An 18,906-nucleotide genomic window follows, 5' to 3' on the forward strand; every position below is an offset into this window, starting at 1 on the left:
TTGTGGCGCCTTATAAGTAAAATGTAATAATGATAATAATAATAATAAAAACAGTCCAAAAAAACTACCACACATCGGCATACTATCTGTTTATTTATATTGTTTTTGTTTTGTTGTTTTCAATGTTTCTTGCCTGCTTTCAAGTTTTGGAGCACAGCGAACGTGCGCAGATTGAATCTTCCCGAACGCCTGCTGTGACAGAGGTTATAGGAACTGTATCTGATCTCAGCTTGATGCACTGAGAAGCAAACGATACAGCAAACCTGGGGCTCATTTTACTTTGTAATTCTAAATGGTACCAGCCATGACAAAGTTGTTTTTAAAGGCCAACGAGGGCTTGGGGTTTACACTGTAGCTATGAGGGGTGCGTGGTTCTTTTTACACACATACAGCGAGTGAGCGAGGTGCACACCGTGGATCTCATCCACCAACACAGATTGTGTTTTTCCATTTGCACCGTGAACATTTTTTTTTTGTTTTATTTTTTTTCAGTGACAGCTGCAACATGCAAACGGGTCGACACACCCCAAAAAGAATTGACGCCAGTACAATTTTTGGTGGCGTTAAATACAGTATGGAATAGCCAGTGCCAAGTTCCCCTGACCTTACAAGGTGCCCCCATGGGCACCCTACAGCCTAGCTCTTCCATCCCCTGTCCAATTCTGGCTGCGCTCCGTGCGCTGTGATAGGCTGGTAATGAATTATTGAATTATTGCAGCCACTTAATCATGAATTAAGCTCAGTCTAAAAGATTTTATTCTCCATTTCATTGTGCTGTTTACGAACTAATGATCTGCCAGCGTTTTATGTGCATTCATAAATTATATACAGTAATGGGAGCCGCCTTTTAGCGAGGGTGTTCCGCTCAGCGGCGGGAGCTAGATTGGGGTGGAGGTGCGCGGTTTCGGGAACATCTGGTGACCGCGAGGGGTTAAACCGCCGTGCAGTAAATAAGCTCAATAGGACTCGTGTTTCGGCAGAAGTAATTCACTGTACAATAATAGTGGATATTGCAAACATTTATCTATTTGCTGCTCGTTCCCCAAAGTAGCAATTACTGCGTACAGCTTCACTTTTATATCACATTAGACCGGCTCGAAGATTTGTATGTTTTCTCAGGGAAAAAAGCTTTATACCATTAAAGTAAGATATAAAATGGGATTTAAATATAAATGTACTCTTGTGTAGCGTCGTCTGGTCATTTTCTTGAAATTTGTTTATTAAATTGTTTGCAAACCTTGTGGGTGTTAATTTCCTCTTATCCATTTCCTGCCATTCTCTCCTCAACTATCCACAATTCTCATCTTGTACTGTAATCCCCTTCTTCTCATTCCTTCTCAAGTATTATCCCCTGTTCTTGCTCGTGAGTGCGCCGTATGCAGCGACCCGTTGTTGTAGGACCGCTAGAAAATTGTCTACAGTTCAAATTAGCGAAAGTTCCACCTGACATTTACAATGCATCACCAGTGTGCTCTGGAAAATGTGTCAGTTGGCGGACTCTCACTGTGGGGGTTATTCTAGTTCACTCTTTCTGCCAAATTCCTTCTTAGATGGACAAATCTATGTGCACTGTAGGTGGGGCAGATGTTACTTGTGCAGAGAGAGTTAGATTACGGTGGGGTTTTACTTCAAAGTGAGATCTATATTGCAGTGTAAAAATAAAGCAGCCATTATTTACCCTGCACAGAAACAAAATAAATCACTCAAATCTAATTCTCTCTGCACATTTCACATCTGCCCCCCTGCAGTGCACATGGTTTTGTCCATCGAAGAAGGATTTTGTCAGAAAGAGTGAACTAGAATAAGGCCCTGTGCGCCTCCTGGGTGATCTGGAACTTCTGACCTGCTGGGTGGTCTGGAAACTGTGACAGTTATATGTAGCCACCCACTAAGCAGGATTTTTTTATTTTAATATTTTGACGATATAGGTTTTACTAGAAATGTTTAATAGCAGATACAGCTACAATGGCTATTGCAAGCAGGATTTTTTTTATATTTGACTCCTATGGGGATGAAAATGTTCACCCAAATGTAATGCTATCTGCACCTGTTACATCTGCCCCCCTGCAGTGCAGCATGGTTTTGTCCATCTGAGAAGGAATTTGCCTCTAAGAGTGAACTAGAATAAGGCCCTATAAGAAAATAAAGTACTTGTGTAGTTTCACGGCGCCAGCATGGCGCCGTGCTACTTCCGGGTGTACGCTCGCCATGAAATATGTCCAAAAAAGTAACTTAACTCCATGCCAACATGGATAGTTCATACCTCCACTATCCATGTTGGCATGGAGTTGATATTAAATAGTGTGGCGAGCGTAGCGAGCCCCCGAGCCCGCAGCGTGGGCGAGCGAAGCGAGCCCCGCAAGGGGACTCAGACGCACGGCACCATGCTGGCGCCGTGAAACTACACAAGTACCGAAAATAATAAGACAGGTCATTGCAGCTTGTAGACTGATATTTATACATCTAATGTGGAAAATAAAGGCAGGGATTTATCAAAATGACGTTTAGCTAAATTAGATGGGTATAATACAAAATAATCAGAAAATAGTGCAGTTAGTCATTAATAGTGTAATGGGGAGACTGGAATTGAAACATCTCATTTAAAACTTGTGCCGCGCAACATTAATGGATCTTCGCTATGTGTCATTAATTGTCTATTTCCTTTGCATTGCTCATTTAGCACGAAGCAATAACGAGGCCGGGCCTGTGAGAATAAACATATGGGCCCTTATTCTGATCGGTGCGGATATTCCCGCATTCTTACGGTGCGGTCCGCACGCCACGGTGTTTTGCCGCGTGCGGCCATCGTCCGTAGAAACGCCCACGTGTCCTCCGCATTCGGACGGACTCACTCTTTAAGAACAGGGCGTGTTTACGGACGACATACAAAGCATGCGTGTGCGGGAGAAACACTCCGATTCGGCACGGTATTACAGAGTATTACAGAGTATGCTCGGGAATACCGCATCCGAACGGGAGCCAAGCGGTGCTACCGCCCGTAAGCGGAGTATTTACGCCAAACAACCCACTATGAAGTATCTTCTGCTATACATCACATGACCCACTTATTCAATTACCTATCCTCATAAAAAACTGCTTATTTGGAACATGTCGAATACACATGTGTATTGCTAGTATTAATATTCTGTCATGTCCATTGTTAGCAGTTTTAAAGTGTCTGACAAGTACAGCATATGTGGGGGACTAGTAAGGTTTCCTTGAAGCAGCAATGGTTTCAATTAAAGCACTGACAAGCGTCCTATTAGTGAGTAATGAGTAAAGGAGTAGATTCTATTGGGTTCAGGTGTTAATGGTTGTAGTCATTAGGCGTACGTTCGCCTAGCGCATGAACGAGTGGTGTCCGCAAAGCAATAGTACACTTGTGGACACCGCACATTTCTGCCCTTTTTGATCGCGTGCATTCGGAGTGGTTTCCGAATGTACGCCCCCCAACATAAGTGTACTCCCCCGTGTCCGCCCATGTTTCCGCCCCGTTTTGCCCACTTTGAAACTACGCCCATGTGTCATTCCGCATGACGCCCATAATACGCCCCTATTTCCCGAATGATAGCGGTGAACAGTTCTGGACGGGATCTGGCCGAACTGGTACCGAGTCAAAGCGTGGCACATGCGCGTTGCGTTCTCCACGCATGCGCAGACGCCGTAAACACGCGATCCGAAAGTATGCGGTAAAGTCCGCGTCAATCAGAATAAGGGCCATGGTGATGCCTTTTTGTATGTGTCCCTGTTTTCGGTGCGATGGAATGTGGAATACTGTATGTGATTGATGATTTATGACCTGAACATTATATGACTGGGTGGAATAGATGTAAATTGTGTGTTCTCTCCAGAATGCACAAAGCCAATTCCCCGCCTGGCTGAATCCAGTATATCGCTGTGCTATATCACTGCTTTACCAGGGCACAGATCACACCAGGATTTATTGGGAAAATAAAAATCTTTATCATCTGCGAAGAAGAGAGGTTTTGGTGAAGCTAATTAAATGGCCTGCATAGGTGTCCGTTTCTATAATTCACATGAAGCTGTATCAAACCTTGTAAAACAGGGGAGGCCAAACCGGTCCTCAGTATCTACCAACGGTCCATGTTTTCCAAGTCACCTAGCTGGTGCACAGGTGCAGTCATTACTAACCGTCACATTCCCCAGATCACCTAGCTGGTGCACAGGTGCAGTCATTACTAACCGTCACATTCCCCAGATCACCTAGCTGGTGCACAGGTGCAGTCATTACTAACTGTCACATTTCCCAGATCTCCTAGCTGGTGCACAGCTGTAGTCATTACTAACTGTCACATTCCCCAGACTTCCTAGCTGGTGCACAGCTGTAGTCATTACTAACTGTCACATTCCCCAGATCACCTAGCTGGTGCACAGCTGTAGTCATTACTAACCGTCACATTCCCCAGATCACCTAGCTGGTGCACAGGTGCAGTCATTACTAACCGTCACATTCCCCAGATCACCTAGATGGTGCACAGGTGCAGTCATTACTAACCATCACATTCCCCAGATCACCTAGCTGGTACACAGGTGCAGTCATTACTAACTGTCACATTCCCCAGATCACCTAGCTGGTGCACAGCTGTAGTCATTACTAACTGTCACGTTCAGCAGATCACCTAGATGGTGCACAGGTGTAGTCATTACTAACTGTCACATTCCCCAGATCCCCTAGCTGGTGCATAGCTGTAGTCATTACTAACTGTCACATTCCCCAGATCACCTAGCAGGGGCACAATTGTAGTCATTACTAACTGTCACATTTTCAAACCTGCTGCATTCGTTCCTACTATAGATCCACAGGTGGCCTGAGAAACATGTAGATCTGGAAGACAGGTTTGGCCACCCCTGCTCTAAGGGGGTCAATGGGTGAACTGAGTTCATGGGTTCAATTCCCAACATGGGCCTAACTGTGTGGAGATTGTATATTCTCCCTGGGCTTGTTTTAGTGTTTCCAGTTTCCTCCCACAATCCAAAAATACACTGGTAGTTTAATTGTCTCTTGTCAAAAATGAAACTTTGTGTGTAATTGTGTCAATGGTAAGACTAGATGGGCAAGTGGTACTCATTATTCTTTAGTTCTCTGTCAAGAAAATACAACTCAAGGAGGTATATTTACTAAATTGTAGGTTTTCAAAAGTGGGTATGTTGCCCCTAGCAACCAATCAGATTCTAGATATTGTGCGGAGTGCTCTGTTCACCGCCACCGGTTACCGCCCCCCTCCGCCGGCTACCGCAACAATAATAATTGCATATGCTCTAAGATATGCGATTAGTATAGGAGTGGGCAGCTCTTGCGATTAGAGCTGCCCATTGCAAAGCAGCCGGCGGAGGGTGAACGGGTCCCCAGCGGCTCTCCCTCCATCCCTTAACCAGCTGCTGGCTACTGCGGGTGGGCTCCGCCTTCTCCTCCCTGCACCCGGAAGAGGATGTACAGTGCAGGGAGGAGGAGGTCACTGGTCCGGTCAGCACAGCACTGTGCTGCCCGGATACAGATGGGGGGTCGGCAAGGGTCGGTGCAGTGCAGCACTGGGTCGCGTTATGAAGCCCATAGGCTTCTATGCGGTATCGCCAGCAAAACTCAGCGAAAACCTGTTATGCAGATTTTCCTGCATATCAAAATGCAGTAAAAAAAAATCCCATTACGAGGTTTTGACCGCATTTTTTGCTGAATACCGGTATACCCACACAGAGCGCAACCAAAGTCAGGGCCAGCAGAGCAGTTGTGAAGAGCAGGAAAGGGTCTTGTCCGTGGTCCTGAAATTAATGGAGGTCTCAAAAGGAAGCATTTTCCAGAACAGGTTTTGTAGGGTTAGTGCCCTGTTATTATTATATAGACAGTAGGAGCATGTGTAGAATCAACATAATGAGGGGAATTCAGTTTCCCATGAAGTCCTGTTTTCAAAATAAAACATTGTTTGAATTGCAAAAAAGTTGGGAAAATTCCTATTTTAAAGTAAATTCATTTGAATGTGGTTGACCCATTGATCGTGCCTTTAAAAGACTAGTTATTGTGTTTTTAATTGGTAAATAATGGCATGTCATTTTTGGGGTAAACAAAGAGCAAAATGTTAGACATTGGGGTACAAGGTATGGGACAGGTATATTAGGGTGCTTTATGGATAGAACAAGTGTATTTTGCCTTGCAGGATTGAGTAATTGTTTTTTTTTTATCTTTTTTTTAAAAAGTGCCTTAAAATTACCAAAATATATACTTATTCCCACTTTTATGTACCTCTAATTTCATTTGAACATGTATTTTGCTGAAAAAATCTTTATTCTATTATTTTTTTAACTTAAAAAAAAATGCATACAGTATAAAAAGCCATTTGTACCAATTTGGGGCAGCACGGATGATGTAATGGTTAGCATTACTGCTTCACAGCACTGAGGTCATGTGATAGATTCCCACCATGGCCCTAAATGTGCTGAGTTTGTATATTCTCCCCGTGCTTGCGTGTGTTTCCTCCGGGTACTCTGGTTTCCTCCCACAATCCAAAAATATACTGCTAGGTCAATTGGCTTCCAGCAAACTTAGCCCTAGAATATCTGTGTGTGCGTGTACATGTGGTAGGGAATATAGATTGTAAGCTCCACTGGGGCAGGGACTGATGGGAATGTTCAAATATTCCCTGTAAAGTACTGTGGAATATGTGTGCTCTATATAAGAAACTGTTAATAAATAAATAATACATTTGAGTACCCCAAATACACCTATTTACTATATTATTTGGGGGCTTTTGGGAGCACTGTACAGGCAGATTTTTAAATTTTTACATAGAAGTCCTCTGCAATTGAATAAGCCTGAAAAGTTGAGCGTGCATACTGAGCGCGTGTTTTTACGGACAATTGAATTCCCCCCAATGAATGTATCCCTTTATTATTATTTTTTTATTATTACCAGTTTCTTATATAGCGCACACATATTCTGCAGCGCTTTACAGAGAATAGTTGAACATTCACATCAGTCCCTGCCCCAGTGGAGCTTACAATCTATATAATCCCTATATATCCCTTCAAAACTCATGATTTATATAGGAACATGGAATCGGTATTTAGCTTTCAGTTAGTGCAGGTTCAAACACTGGGGCTGATCAGACCTGATCGCTGGACTGTGACGAAATTTCTGAGCCCAGGAATCAGTTAGCCGCCTCCCCGCCAGAGTACAAAACCTGCCTCTGTGCACAACTGCGAATGCGATCACAGCTGTGCGAATACGGGGAAATCCACGCACAATAATTCACCATCTAATGGATTCCCCCCCCCCTGCAGCGGCTGTATTGTTAAATACATACTCGGTGCCGCGGTGAACATGGCGAGTTAGGGGCCGGAGCTGACATCATTGGTCCTCCTTGATAACGTCCGGGATCCACCTTCGTTTTCCTCGACACTCCCAGAAAATGTCGGCCGGCCGGCGGTCAATCATCTTGCAAACGGCCAGTGAGAATGGCCGTTTTGATCTTTTAATCTTTTAAAATGTATTAATCAGTAATGAATACACCTGTGCTTCAGCAAGGAGATACAAAAAACAAACCTTGTGATGATTTCCTGAGGACTGAAGTTGAGAACTACTGGTATAGGCCAGGATCAACAAGTCAGCCACGTGGACAACTGTCTAGCTCAGGCATGTCCAAACAAGTAATGCAAAAATGTAACCAGAAAGTATATCTCCTTCTGCCGCAACTAGCTAGACCAGGCATGTCCAATGGCCCTCCAGCTGTTGTGAAACTACACATCTCAGCATGCTTTGCCATAGTTTAAGTATTCCCTAATAGCAAAACTGTGGCAAGGCATGATGGGACTTGTAGTTTCACAACAGCTGGAAGGCCATTGGACATGCCTGGTCTAGCTAGTTGCAGCAGAAGGAGATATACTTTCTGGTTACATTTTTGCATTAGGGCTGTTTCACACAGTACGGTTCCTGCCGCACGGTGAAATCCCGTACGGCCAGGGAGCCGTGCCGCACTCAGCAGTTGTGAATGGACACTATTGTGTCCATTCACACGGGACGGCCACGGCCCGGCCGCACGGCTGCAGCCGGATCCCCCCACTGGAAGGGACGGCTGCCGGGCTGTGGCCATCCCTGCCATTATAAAATTCTGAGTGCGGCGTGGCTCCCTGACCGTACGGGATTTCACCGTGCGGCAGGAACCGTACTGTGTGAAACAGCCCTTACTTGTTCTTGTACAACTTTGAAGTGACAGTGTCACTGACACTGTGGGCCAGATGTATCAAGCTTCAAAAAGTGATAACGTGGAGCGTGATAAACAATCAGCCAATTAGCCCCCTTCCTGTCATTTTTAAACCCAGCCTGCGACATGGCAGTTAGGAGCTATTTGGCTGGCTGTTTATCCCTCTCCACTTTATCACTTTTTGAAGCTTGATACATCTGGTTCACTTTGATACATCTGGTTCTGGTTCACTTGCAAAAGCAAATTCTCTCTCTAATGGAAAAAAAGCATGCTGCACTGCAGGGGGGGGGGGGGGGGGGGGGGCAAATGTAACATTTGCCGTGCACATGGTTTTGTCCATTAGAGAGAGAATTTGCTTTTGCAAGTGAACCAGAATCAGGCCCTTTGTGCGCTGACCTAAAATGTTGCTCCTCGCATTACGACCCGGGTTTGACAGCAGCACTTGAAAAAGGTACGGTGTGTACTTGTGTGAAATGGTTAATATTCCCCTTACTGACACTTAGCAGTCAGGTTTCTGCTGAATCCAGTATTACCCAGCCTTCTAAATGGAAGCTGCAGTAATTACAAGCAGTAATGGTGCTTTGATGTGCACTTGGCAATAACTGGTTCGCCACAATAAACCTGTAATGGTTTGTTACAATTTATCGCCCATTAATTGCTACGCTGGTGTGATCTGCAGAGGTAAGGCTCGTATACAGCTTCTTCAGGGGTGTGAGTCGCCAATGCTGGCTTTGTACATCTCCTATATGAGACACACACACACTGTCACACGCACATATTCATGCTTCAATCGATATACGTTTTTATTTTTTTTTAAATATACGATGTTGACATAGTTAACATGTCGATACCTAGACAGAATGTTGTCATATGAAATTTAGCTATTGTCAAGCTGTCGACACACATTAGTATAAGCGTTTGCGATACATTTCAGGTTCGAAGCACATCAAGACAGGCGGACATCCTGAGTAAGTTGACATCAGAGTTGACGTAATGAATGCCAACATGGTCAATGACGGTGTATGATGTTTATGTGAACAGTATGAATGTTTATAAGAATGGGTTTGGGTTAATTGTGGTCATTGAGGGGTTAATAGTAGATTTTACAATCAGTGGTTTCTATTAATGGTTTACACACATTCACAGGGAAACTATTGATGTATGACATGCTGGGCTACTGTGACCAATCAGAACTGGAGGATGGGGCTTCATGGGGGCATTAGGGGTGGAGCTAGGCTCTGTGACTCGCCGTTAATTGAAAAAAAAAGAAGCATTTTGGGGACTCCATCAATGATGGAACAAAGGTAATAAGACAATGACTGCGCCCTGTAACACTGCAGCTGGTAGACAATTCCCAGGATATCCCAAAGCTCTTCAAACAACCTCCAAACAAGTGGAATGTCACCAGCGCTGGTCGTGAGACCCAGAAGTGCTAACTGACCTTGGGTCAAAGCCCTATATGCACATAGGGGTGTCTTTTGTGTGTAGATGGTAACCTTTCCCTCCTCCAGACCACTCCGAGATCCGCACACACTTCAAACAGTCCTAGGCACCTCTATAGGCCAAACTGTCCTTTTTAGACTGCCCTATGTGCACGTAATGGTTTGTTTTGCAATAAGAGGTTACTACACAAAGAAAGTGAAAAGAAACCGTTACATGCACATAGGGCAGTCTGAAAAGGCCAGTTTGGCCTATAGAGGTGCCTAGGACTGTTGAAGTGTGTGCGGATCTCAGAGTGGTCTGGAGGAGGGAAAGGTTACCATCTACCCACAAAAGACACCCCTATGTGCATATAGGGCTTTGACCCAAGGTCAGTTGGCACTTCTGGGTCTCACGACCAGACCCAGGAGGGACCAGATATACAAATTGATACGCAGAGGTTTACATTCCCTGATATGTGTATGGAAATACAGCGCTGGTGACATTCCACTTGTTTGGAGCATCCACCATCGATGACAAAACTGTCATCCTTCTGGCAACCATCAATGTTTTGCAAGCAGCCATGGTTGATGATGATGCCTAGATTGGTGTGAGGCTTGACGATGTGGAGTGGTTTGGGTTCTAGAAAAAGACTAAAGCAGTTTAGGACTGAGGCCTCCTGTGAGTGAGCCTTTTCAATAGTCCAGTTGATCCCTGTTATAGCCATCTAGCTATCCTTGCACCAACCCTTTACTTGGTGCAAGAGACGCACCATGAATCAGGGGTTTTTATACTTCAGTCCACCTATGCCTACAGTGCAGAGCTAATCATGTCATCAAACCCCTGGGTCGCCCACTGCACTCAAGAAGTGAGCTCATGGGGGAGAATGGCTCACTCTTTCGAGAGTCTTGGAGAATTTGTGACGTTCCATGGAGAGATGACAGGAATGTATGGGAGTCTAGATGATAGGCCAGGATAGTCAAGATGTCGATGGTCATTAAGTCAAGATCTTATGCGGTAGTATAACAGGCAAAAAAAACACAGTTAAAAGGACGTTACGTAGAAGGTAGACGGTGCTTAAGGTCAACAGGTTCAAAGGGTCAATCGGTACAAATTGTAGACCTGACAATGGTCAACACAAGGTTGTTTTCCCCCAAATTCTTCATCATTTACCATCCACATGTACTACGATTAGAAATAGAAACCTATGCCAATGACAGTGGTCGCAGGTGAGGCGAAGCGGTACACTAATTGGGTTCACGTCGTTTAAAATGGTAAATGGCACCCCCCCCCCTCAAAAAATGTTTACCAAAACCCTTGTGTTAAGCATATTTTTGCGTCTCGATCTTTACCATGTTGAACCGTTGACTGTGTTGACCTTCTGTACGCAAAAATCTTTTATACAGTATGTTGACATACCCGTTCACCTCTTGTATGATACCCATACGAGGTTGACCTATTATGGTCGACTAATGAGCCACACCTGATGTATGTGAACAATGCAAACAGCTCTGCACTCGTGTTAGCAAACCAGTGGAACCTCCCTATACCTCTGGGATTTTGGTTTGCATCCTCTTTTCTGGTTTCTCTCTCCGTGCATAGATTTGCCGCACTGAGCAAGGCATGTTAGTACACGCAGCACATATCGCTTGGAATTCCTCCGAGGATCATCACATCAGTGATCAGTGAGAAGGCTGAGTTGTGTGCACAGACAGATGTGTAGTGTAATCTTAGGCTGGTGCCGTCAGTCACTGTATGAATGGGAGAGTCCTGCCATTTCCCCAGTATGAAGCATAATCGTGCTCTCAGCAGCGCACTCACAGAACACGGCGCCTACTAATTTCAATCTGGCATTCAGGAATAGACAGCGGCAGCTACAATATTTACTCATTCTGTTATAGAACGGGGGGTTTAATTGCAGGTTGTGAAATTTGGACTTCTCATTAATAAGTGACAATTATTAGATAAAAATTGGTGTACATATTGTGTAATTGCATTAGACATGACAAAGGGAGTTATTTAACAAAGTTATGTACAGATGTGTCCTTGTAGATCGAGCCTCCTTTTTGTGCAACATGGAGCTCAAGCAGCTTCTGCTGATTAAAATTATATGGGGCTTGCCTATATTCTGTGTCAGACTGGGAGTGTATCAGCAAACAAACTGCCACATTCCTGGAAAACACTAGAACAGTCCAATTCTTATGCAGATACAGTCACAATCAAATATTAAATATAGGCATGCTGCATATCATTTTAATTAATAGAAGCTGCTTGTGCTCCCTACTGTATTCACTCAATTTTGCAATTTTGCAAATATAGTTCCAAATTAGACTCTCGGCCCTACAGAACCATACAGAGCTCACGCCAGTGGCGTAGCTACCGTACGGCAGCCACCACGGCTGCGCCGCCGCTGCTTATCAGGGCACACTACTCAGAGCCCCCCCTACCCCTCCGCATGCCGCCGCCGCATTCCTGCCTGGTCCGGCACCGCAGATATCCTCCTGTCGTGTAATAAAAAATTACACAGCAAAATGGCTGCCCCCATACAGCAGACAGTTTTTTAGGAATGTTAGAGAAGGCGGCGGCCTCCTCTAGCATCCTTAAAAACTGTCTGCTATTAGGGGGCAGCCATTTTGGCGTGTAATTTTTCATAACTGCAGGAGGATATCTGCGGTGCCGGACCAGGAATGCGGTTTGCATGCGGAGGGGTAAGGGGGGGGGGGGGGGGGTATTAACTTTACTTGAGAAGGGGAGGGCTATGGGGAGGGGGGTAGGCGATGTCAATTCAGGCAGGGGGGGATTGCAAAAATATTAGTTGTGCCACTGGCTTACGCGTTATGTATAACACAACTTTATGCTCTTTTTTGTAGGAGACTGAGCTGTGTATATATATATATATATATATATATATATATATATATATATATACAGTATATGCGTGTTTGCATGTGGTGCTTCCTGCTGTAAAGCACTGGCACTTGCAGTATATAAGTCTGGTTCCATAGACATCTATGATGTGCTCTGGCAATGTCACTGATTTTCCTCTATTATGGAAGCTCAATGTCTGCAGCTGCTCTGTCATAATATCTCCTGACCTGATGCCAGCAGATATTATAGCTGTACATTTTCATATGCAATGTCCAAGAAGTGAGTCCCCCGTCAGCGGTGTCTCATCAGCATCACCTTCATTAGGGTTCATCCCAGGTACACAGTGATGCCAAAGCACTTTCTTCCATTCAATGCAAAGTTTCTTCATTTCTATCAGTGTGAGTTGAGTCAGTCTATGAAAACACAGCTAGAGAAATAACTATCTGGCATATTGATAGTTATATGTATACTACATACCTACCGACTCTGCGGCTGCCCCTTGCAGGAGGTGGCTGTTGGGATAGGGACATGGCCACACAAATGGTGGGCGGTGCCAGTGGGGGCGTGGCATCTTTTCCTGCTTGGTCCTGGAAGAGGGCCCGTCTGCAAGCCCTGGTTATTTATACAGCACAAACATATTCCACAGCACTTTACAGAGACTTTTTAGCCATCCACATCAGTCCCTGCCCCAGTGGAGCTTACAATTTATATTCCCTACCACATATACACGCACACACAGACATTCTAGGGTTAATTTTTGTTGGGATCCAATTAACCTACCAGTAAACTTTTGGATTTGCAGGAAGAACACGGCTTACCCAGAGGAAACCCATGCAAGCATAGGGAGAATATACAAACTCCGCACAGTTAGTAGGGTCCCGGTGGGAATTGAGCCGATGCCGTCAGTGCCGTGAGGCAGTAATGCTAACCACTACTCCAACTGTGCTGCTCTAAAGCTTCTCCTAAGTGTCCGCTTCTCTGCTGTTTAGATTTAGAATCTTCTTAGTACATAGATAATATTTCTTCGGGGCATTTATTCTAACATGCAGAAACATGACAAGGAGAGGTCAGTAACAATAATCCAATATGGAGCATTAATGCCGCATATTCCGTCCAGTGCTTGCCGGGCTGTAGCTACACAGCAGTGTGTCCCTGGGCTAGCCGGCGAGTGTGTATCACCAGCTCTGTCACATAATCCAGCCTGTATTTTAGGTTTATTAGTCCTGCAGCATGTTGTCCCCATTCTCTTCTGCTCCAGTGACAGAGACAATCCGATAAAAGGCTTCTTTGTGAAAGATGATCCAGCTCTGGAAGCGCCGATGATTCATCATATCATATTTGTGTAATATTATGTGCACTGATAGGGAAAAGTAACCGGACCTTCAGGGGACATCTAGTGTGTGTAGCACACGTCGGTACGGAGGACGCCGCGGCTCCGGGGAGCCAGAGATCCAGAATCGCCTAAAGCAGCTTTTATTGTACAGCAGGATTTATGAGAGTGATAATGTACAGAGAAACAAAGGTATTGCAGGGACTGCGGCGCGACGGGAGACTACAGGCAGCATATCTGGTGTTAGACATTCGGTTGCCCAGTGCTTCATTACTACTGTGACAGCGTTCCCTTCTCTACGTGTTCCATTCGCATGTAGACATGGTGGGGGAAATTATATTTATTGTCTTCTAGAAGGTTCTAAATAAATAAGGTGTCACTATTTCACGGGACTTAAAGGCAGGTAGGCAATGTAACAAAGCAATGAAGAAGGCAAGTCAGATGCTTGGTTGCATAGGGAGAGGTATCAGCAGTAGAAAGAAAGAAGTAATAATGCCACTGTATAGGTCATTGGTACGACCTCACCTAGAGTATTGTGTTCAGTTCTGGAGGCCATATCTCCAGAAGGATATAAATACATTAGAGACTGTACAAAGAAGGGCAACTAAAATGGTGCATGGCCTACATCACAAAACGTACCAGGAAAGACTAAAAGATCTTAATATGTATACTTCAGAGCAGAGAAGGGAAAGGGGGGACATGATAGAAACTTTCAAATATATCAAGGGCTTTAACAAGGTCCAGGTGGGAGACATTCTTCACAGGAAGAGGAGCAGCAGAACACGAGGACATGCACTGACACTAGAGGGAGGAAGATTCAGGGGAAATGTGAGGAAGAATTACTTCACAGAAAGAGTAGTAGATAAGTGGAATAGCCTCCCAACAGAGGTGGTAGACGCAAATACAGTAGTACAATTTACACATGTATTGGATAGGCATAGTGATATCCTTACAAAAAAATAAGGATCAAATATGGTTTGAGGTAACATGTTTAAAAAAGGGGCAGACTAGATGGGCCAAGTGGTTTTTATCTTAGATAAGTAGATTCTGATTGGTTGCCCATAGCAACATCCCAATTTACCCCTTTTCACCCCCGCTAGGAGTCAGATTTAGAAAAATCCCAGCTTAGAGGGTGTTTGCAAATAACTGTCACAGCTTCCAGACTACCCAGCAGGTCACATGTTCCAGGTCACCCAGTAGGTGCAGAGTTCACCAACTGTCACATTTGCCAGAGCACAATGGTGATGCACTGTAGAATACAGGCGGTTTATGGCTGCTTTCAGTGTGCATATCATACAAATGTGTTTTATAGGAGTTTATGCTCTTTTTTTGTTTTTCTTGTGAGACTAAATGTTTTGCTGCCAAACGCTGCTGCAAACAATGGCCTGTCGCCTCTCACGGAACGTACCAGACTATGAGCAATGGAAAATGGACTACGTGACCTAATTCCCACTTATGTCCCTAAGCTATTCTCTCCATGTATGCGCTGGTCACTTACTGGGCGAGGACTGTGCTCACAGTATGGACACGACTCTTCTCATTCTACATTAACATGCTGCAAATTTAATCAAAGCATAAAATACATCACACAGGAATTTTTACAAATTTTAAATGAATATATTTGGGCTGGGTTCAGTTGTTCGCTAATGCACTCGTAGCCGCATAAACCTATGCAGATACTGGGCATCAGTCGCAAGCTGTGATACGGCCCCAAAAAAATGGTCGCACATGACCGTGTTTTTACCGCCACTCATTAACTTCCAGAAGTGGCCCCAGATTGTCCATCTCGTTTGAATCGGGTTCTTAGGAAGGAAAACTGCTTGATTGCAAGGTCATATAAATATGGGGCAGTACGGATGGTGTAACGGTTAGCATTACTGCCTCACAGCTCTGAGGTCATGGGTTCCATTCCCACCATGGCCCTAACTGTGCGGAGTTTGTATGTTCTCCCAGTGATTGCGTGGGTTTCCTCCGGGTACTCCGGTTTCCTCCCGTAATCCAAAAATATACTGGTAGGTTATTTGGCTCCTAACAAAATAAACCCTAGAATGTCTGTGTGTGCATGTACATGTGGTAGGGAATATAGATTGTAAGCTCCACTGGGGCAGGGACTGATGTCAATGTTCAACTATTCGCTGTAAAGCGCTGCGGAATATGTGTGCGCTACATAAGAAGCTGTTAATAACTAATAATGTTTTTGTTTCCCTACTTAAACCAGTCCTTATATCTGCCCCCCTGTGAATTTAACAATATAATATTGTATTTAATGAAAAAAAAAAAGTATACATATTTTATTTTATTGATTTTAACTATGAAATTCCAAGGACATCCCGCCTCCTTCTCCCCTTATTGAATTGATACCTTTGTGTATTAACATCTGACGCTTTGAATATGTGCAGAAACCATTTTAACATTGTACAGTGTTTTGTTGTTGTAGAAATAATTTTTGTTATTCAGTGTTCTGGCAGTGAACTGATTGGGTAGGACACTAAATAATTTCTCTGAATACATGTTCAGTGTCTGATGGGAGCATTTGGGACCATCGTTCAGGAAACTCCCATTGACCTCAGTTGTATTTATTTGGTCAATGACAAGGAAAACATCTGCTTTCAATTTAGAGGAAAAACATCATCACTTCGAGTGTTTACTGGATTAACCTAATTATAATCTGGCTACGTTCTATATTTGTAGTACTCGTCACGTCTCACAATAATTAGTAATATACGTCATATATACAACACTCAATAATTACTGGGTCTGCCTGCATCCGCTTTTAGGAAACACCAAGATACTTGTCTGATGGTAGAATGATTTTGCTTATGATCAATTAAGGGCCTGTTTAACAATATTGCTGATTAATTATCATTCCTCGTCACTGCATAATTCATCAAGAAATCTCTGGCCTAGCGATATCCATTGACCATCGATGGTCTATAACCAATGTAGAATACTTTTGCCATTGATAAGGGGAAACCAGATAGTTTCTCACGATCGATAATAATAATTTTTTTTTTTTGCAAAGTGCTGGACAGAGCTTAGCTCCGTCTCCTGACACTCCCATTAAGCCCCGCTTCTGGACTCTCATTGGCCCACTGCCTACTGAGTTGTAAAGCAAGGATGACCATCGGTGAGTGGAACCATCAATGGTTCCCTGGCAGATGGTTACCCACCCTTTACATTAGCTGTCAATGGAACCATCAATTACTGTACTGCCATGTATCAAGCATGGGTGTAAAGCCATTTAAAGCAGTATATTTTCTTTAACAAAAGTACAGAGGCTGGAAACCAATTGAACATTCATGCCTCCATAAGCACAATGCCACTAACTCCCATCTAATGACAGCGCTGATTAACGGTGGTGGCTCCAGAGGAGGGGCTTTGCACAGACTAAAATTCAAATAGAGGAGCCACACCAACTGTCATTGAGCAGAATGTGTAGGCAAATATAACTAATTTGAATAATACATGACAACTTTTGTAGTTAATTATCTACAGTACATTCTGTTAGGGGTTGTTTGAATGTTCAGCATTGTATTTATTTTGAATTAAGACCATTTTACTGTCATATTCACTAATACATTTCTGTTACCAGTTAGCGTGTTTCTGCCATACTACATGCATGGATATTTATTTCAGTTTTCCTTTGCATTACAGGCTCCACAGTAGAAGCATAGCAACTTATCACGGCAATGTAACGTCCTAGGACGGGCTTTTGTGACGTGCAAGAAGAACACATCTTTAGGTAAGGCCAATTCATTTGAAATTTAAGATTTAATGCAAAACTAAATATTAACTGCTGGCTCATAGGAGCACCCTCTGGGAGATCAGTTGAACTTTATGTCCAGCATCCTAAGTCTGGTTCGGGGGTGATAATTTCATGTTTAGGATTTTCAAAGAGAAAGGAAATAACAACTTTGCACAGTGTTACTTTATTCCATAAAGATCGGACTGAGAGTACTAGACAGGTTTCTGTCTATGAGAACCCTGGTGGTTCCCTTGCGTTGGTATTAATTGTATACTGTGTGTTACGAGCCGCCTCTGGCGGGTCTGTGTAAATGCAGCCTGACTCTTGTATTTGTTCAGGGTGCAGTTTCACCTGTCACATAATTAGGCAATTAGAACTCTGCCTTGTGTGTCAAGCTGCTCACCTGCAGCAACTTTCCTCATTAAGGTGGCTTGTCCATTCTAGCTGTTCTGATTGGATATTACTCTCTATATTACCCAGTCGGCCCTAAGGATCAGGGTTTGTCAGGAAAGACTGAGTATGATCTTCTGCAATAGCCAGAAACAAGCAGTATAACCAGCACGGTTATACTGCTTGTTTCTGGCTATTGCAAAAGATCATACTCAGTCTTTCCTGACAAACCCTGATCCTGATCTAATCCGGTCAAGCCTGTGTTACCCACAGATTCGTTGAGCTTGCTTATGCTCTGCAAGAGCCTGTTCCTGTGTTCTTCTACTGCATATTCCAGCCTGTACCTGCTGTATTAGAGCTTCTGCTTTAGTCCTGTGCCTTACACTTTGCCTTTTCTGTCCCTTCTTATACTGAGCTTCTGTTTATGTCTTGTGTACATACTGTATGACTGCCTTATTGTGTTCTTCATGTACTTGCTCCTCTTGAGCTTCTGTGTGTATATACCAGTGCTTACGTGTCAGTACACCTGTGCTGGCTCTGCTCCCCAGTCCAGTTCAGTAGTCCATTTGTCTGCCTGTAACCAGTATTGCTTAGCATTCTGGTTCTGTCTGTTTGTCTGCTCACATTGTACTCAGGCACTACAGCAACTGTACCGCTTACACCCCGCCCAACCCCACACTGCCACCAATACCCACTTTTCATTCCCTTAAGAGAAAGTTTGGTGGTGGCATTTTAGACATTCTGCACCTGTCACCTGTATGAAAGTACAAGGATGTCTTCCTTGTTTTATGATAGGCAGACTCGGTGGAGCCGCGTGTCCAACCAGGTTCCGGCTCCCTAATCAGTTGCCTAAAGCTTCTGAGCCACCACTGCCCAGAATTGTGATGTAAATACATTGCTGGGACCTCACCTCTGCGCTATCTCTCAAAATAAAAAAATTC

General features: G+C 44.0%; 1 protein-coding gene across 2 annotated transcripts in view; it reads left to right on the forward strand.

Moving 5' to 3' along the window:
* KLHL29 (kelch like family member 29) overlaps positions 1–18,906 on the forward strand; it is a 633,192-nt gene that overhangs the window by 165,921 nt on the left and 448,365 nt on the right. For both annotated transcript variants that reach the window (XM_083178618.1, XM_083178619.1), the window contains exon 3: positions 17,485–17,572. The gene's annotated coding sequence lies outside the window, so the exon portion shown is untranslated. The remainder of the gene's footprint in view (positions 1–17,484; positions 17,573–18,906) is intronic.

This window comes from Crinia signifera, chromosome 3 (assembly GCF_055691185.1).
Source record: "Crinia signifera chromosome 3, ASM5569118v1, whole genome shotgun sequence".
Taxonomy (NCBI): Eukaryota; Metazoa; Chordata; class Amphibia; order Anura; family Myobatrachidae; genus Crinia; species Crinia signifera.